Below are 4,882 nucleotides of genomic sequence, written 5' to 3' on the forward strand. Positions count from 1 at the left end.
CCACTCTGGTACCAGACATTGCTAATGAGATAGGTTATGCATGTGTGAGGGCAGGGTGTACGTGGAAAATCTCTGTACCTTCCCCTCAATTTTGCTAGAAAATAAATAAATAAATAAATAAATAAATAAATAAATAAATAAATAAATAAAAAATAAGTCTTAATTTTGAAAAAGTCCACATTGATGCCCAGTAATTTTGGGTTTTCTGTCCAATTCTCTCCTTTATTTCATATATATTTCAATTTATTTGGAACAGAAATTTTCATAGTGTAGCAAGATAACTTTAGAGGAGCTAGAAACATTCATTATCTGAGATATGAAAATGTCTCAGGACAAAAATATATTTTAAAAGAAGCTTTAGAAACATGCTTATCATAAATGGATGTTAAATCTGCATTGAACTCAGTGGTATTAGCAAATGATAAACCTCTAAAATTAACTATATTGTCATCTGCTTAAAATGTGGAACTTCTAAGCTTTCAAAGTTTCCATTCTTTGACTTTAATGTAATACAGTGAGAACTTCATTATAATGTAATGTTCAAAACATTACCGAGATACAAAAATTATCCCCAAGTTAAAAAATGCAGTTTGCTGTTAAGCTGACATTACAGTTTATAAACAATTTCAGATGGGAGTTCTTGAAGTTTTTAATGGTATCCATCTTCAACACAGCTCCTGTTTATCTCACTGAACGAGGATTGTTTCAAAATCTAAAATTAACCAATTGAAAACATTTACAATTAACAACATAAATACACTTCCTTAAACAGAAGCTCATTATCTCTCAGGAAGACTTCAATAACAGCTCCTAATGGATTTCCTACCTCAAACTCCCTGCAACTCAAAACAGAAAGTATACTAATAGGACAAAAATTTGCAACATTTAAGGTAATTTTTATTTGAATATGCCAAGTTAGTTTAGACAATTTTATTTATGTGTCCACTGTAGAAAAAGAAGTTATTTTTTTCTGCATAACTCTTTATTCATATAATGAAATTCTAACCAGGGAAAATCACAGTCACCATTATTTATTGAGCACCTACTGAATTCTGCTTTCTGTTTTAATCGCTTTGCTACATTCTCTCACCTCATTCTTACATTACTGTAAGAAAGCCATTGCTCTTCTGAAACAGAATTCTACAGAAGCTGTTAAACTGGCCTGAACTTTCTTTGCCAATAATTAATGGCCAACCATGATTTGAAGCCAAATATATGATTCCAAATGCTGTTTTTTTTAACCATTATACTCAACTGCTTTGCAGATATTCCTGAAAAATATAAATATTAAAAACTAATCATTTAAATATATTTGCATATTTTGTTTTGTGAAAAGATTCTTTTGTCTTTAGTTATATATTTAATATTTCTAACCATGAGAGACTTGTAAGGTGTGGGTGAAATGGAAAGAAATTCAAATTTGTTTCCCTTGACGTGACTAAGCTTCACCTGCGTAAGAGATGATGGATGCTTTCACAAGATAAGAAGCTCTTGAAAATATATGAAACAAAATTAAGATGACAGAAATTTTGTGTTAATAATCAGAATTGTTCTCATTACAACTTAGCTTCCTCTGACAGACACGTAGTGCACCAATCCTATACCAGAGAATATCACACCATATGTTGTTCTTCAAATATTGGAATATTGTAAAAACTGCTCAGATTTTATAGATTTGCCATTTCTAATGGAGATTGGAGAGGATTTACGATCCCCTGGGGCCTCACCAAACATTCGTGTTTATTGTGGCCCTCACCTTTTTAAGCTTAAGACAAGAGGTTGTGCTTCTTTCTTTTGATTAAGCTTGAAATGCCTTTCCCATCTATTTTTATTAATTTGGAAGGAAATTGGATGAAAATGATTCTGTGCTTTGGTTTTATTTTACCACCCTTTACTAAGCAGTGTGCTGATAGCATTTTAAACATGATTTACTGAGAAGGATTTATATTACACGTGACCAACAAAAGGGGGGAGGGCAAGCATGGCTAAGATCCCATTTCTGCATTTTCAGCTGTGCCGAAGCAGTTTTACTTACCTGATTGAACATTATCCTGAGAGAAAGCAGGCTTGGGTTCCTGTTAGTCTGCTGTTCGTTGGTACGCGTCCTGTAATTAGAGGGTCAATTTTTTGGATCATAAATTTCTTAATTATAGATGATAGAGTTGCATGGTTGATCTATAAGGTATTTTCTTTTGGAAGTCATGTTAATATATTTTTTCTCATGCTTCAGAATAAAATAGATATTTAGTGTACTATCCTTTATAGGTTGAGTTTCAATTCTAGTCAATAAATATGTGTTGCTCACTGACCGTTTTACTAGGCATTATGGAGAAAACAAAGACAAGGAACTAGAGTTACTGAGGAAAGCAAAGAGAAGAATAAGACACATGTTTTAATAACTAAATTGCAGGATAGAATATGATAAGTATCATAAGATACATATTTACTAAATGCATATGGAGGTTCAGATGAGATAGAGATCATTATTTCATATATTTTTTTCATGCTGAAATGATATTTGAGATAAGTCTTAAAGAAAGAGATCAAGAATTGAGGTGGAAGAGAAGCAGATAAACAGAAAAAGTAGGACTTGGTTTATGGATGTTTGGAAAATATTAACTAGTCCTCTGTTCTGCACTCAAGGAATACTCTGAAGGCTAATATGAGATAAAACCAGAAGTCTTCACATTTTTTGAATGACGTAGTTTGACTTAAATTTTAGAAAGATCAATATGGCACCACTATGGGAACTGAACGGAGAAGGGGAGGGGTAGGAAGGTGGAATGTCAGCCAAGAGGAATGATCTGAGTCAAGGAAAGAAATAAGGAAAACATGAATTAGGATTAGTTTACTGGAACTCTAAGGACCAGAGGACAAAATTGAGGAAACCTGCCAGAAAGTGCAAAAACACAAAAGATGAAAAAAAAATTTAAGTAAAAAAATAAATAAATAAAGGATCAGCCCGGGGTTCGAAAGTTCAGAAAAGAGAAATGGGACAGGGGAAAATTGGCACAGAACTAATTCATGCAATCTCATCAAGCCGAAGAATGTGGAATCTCAGAATGAAAAGTCTCCACCAAGAAGGCAACAAAATGAATGAAAAGAGACTCACAGTTAGGTGATGGTATAACTTGATTTTAGAATCTCTGGAATAAAATAAAGATCTTAATGGCCTTAAGAAAGTGAAGAGGGGGGGTGCCTGGGTGGCACAATGGTTGGGCGTCTGCCTTCGGCTCAGGGCGTGATCCCGGCATTATGGGATCGAGCCCCACATCGGGCTCCTCCGCTGTGAGCCTGCTTCTTCCTCTCCCACTCACCCTGCTTGTGTTCCCTCTCTTGCTGGCTGTCTCTATCTCTGTCTAATAAATAAATAAAATCTTAAAAAAAAAAAAAAGAAGAAGAAGAGGGGATTTCAGTTCTTGAGGGACCACCATGGGCCTCAGGCTATTTGAACATTTGAATCCAAAATATGGATATCAGACCAAATCATATAATTGATATCAACAATATGAATGACAAAATTAAAAAAGAAGAATTGGAGAGCTCCCTAGAAGCCCTGTTTTCTCAATTTGGCCACGTGGTAGATATTGTAGCTTTAAAGGCTGTGAATATGAGGGGGCAAGACTTTGTTATTTTTAAGGAACTGGCATCACCCACAAATGCCTTCAGACAGTTACAAGGATTTCCATTTTATGGTAAACGAATGAAAATCCAGATTCTGTTACAATATCTAAAGTCTGTGGCACTTCTGCTGAAAAAGTACAAGGGAAAGAAAAAAGCGAAAACTGTAGAACTCTCTGCAACAACTTCACACAAAAAGCCTGATCAAGAAACACCAAATGCAGCAAATACCCAAGGAAATTGAACACCAGATCCTTAGGTCCCTGGTTACGCTCCACACTGTATTTTATTCCTTAATAGTTTCTCAGAAGAGACTAATGAGATGATGTGATCCATGCTGTGTAATCAGTTTCCTGGTTTCAAGGAAGTCTTTTTGGTACCTGGAGGCATGACATTGCTTTCATGGAATTTGAAAATGATCAACAGGCTGGAATTGCTGAGATGCTTTGCAGGAATTTAAAATCACACCGTACCACGCCATGAAGATCAGCTGTGCCAAGAAATCACATTCGAGATAGTGGTCTTTATAGGAGTTGGTGTTATTTATACTGTTTGTTTCGATAACATTTGGTTGGGCCATTTTACTAGTTGGGGGTGAGGGAGAGGTTAAATTTTTGTGAATGGTTTAAAACAATACCAAGTCTTTGTTTTGCATTAGTGGACTATGAAATATGAAGGCCTTAATTTTGTACAATAAACTTTGATTTGTCTTCAAAAGAAAAAAAAAAGAAAGAGAGAAAGTGAGAGGAAACAGGTAACCAATAAAGGATCAGGATACAGAATTCCCATGGGCTTTATATCCAAATCACTGTTACCTATAGCAATGGTGTAATGCCTTTAAAATTGTAAGGGAAAATGATCTCAAATTAGAATTTTCTATGCAGACTGCTAGTCACTTGTGAAGGATGAACAATAACATTTTTGATGTATAAAGGCCTCAAAAAATCTCTCTTCTGATCCATTATCAGTAAAAAGTTAACTGGAAGATTTACTACAGTTAAAATAGTTAATTTACTACAGTTAAAATAATTAATTGACTACAGTTGAAATAATTAAACTAAGGTAGACATAGACAGCACAGAAAGCACAGAATCCAATACAAGAAATACACAAAAGAAACTAATAGGAACATGGTGAAGGCAAATCCTAAGACAACGGTTGCAAAACAGTTGTCCTAGAGGACAATCAGTCCAGAGGTGGTGACTTCCAGGAAGGATACTGCCAAGAAGTTAACGTTCATGATAGAGCAACTAAGGTGTTT

General features: G+C 34.7%; 1 pseudogene; it reads left to right on the top strand.

Annotated features, from left to right (window-relative positions):
* Positions 1 to 3,439: 3,439 nt before the first annotated feature.
* LOC103663215 lies at positions 3,440 to 4,191 on the top strand (annotated as a pseudogene).
* The last annotated feature ends 691 nt before the right edge of the window (positions 4,192 to 4,882 follow it).

Source organism: Ursus maritimus, unplaced genomic scaffold (genome assembly GCF_017311325.1).
Source record: "Ursus maritimus isolate PB19 unplaced genomic scaffold, ASM1731132v1 scaffold_18, whole genome shotgun sequence".
NCBI classification, from domain to species: Eukaryota; Metazoa; Chordata; class Mammalia; order Carnivora; family Ursidae; genus Ursus; species Ursus maritimus.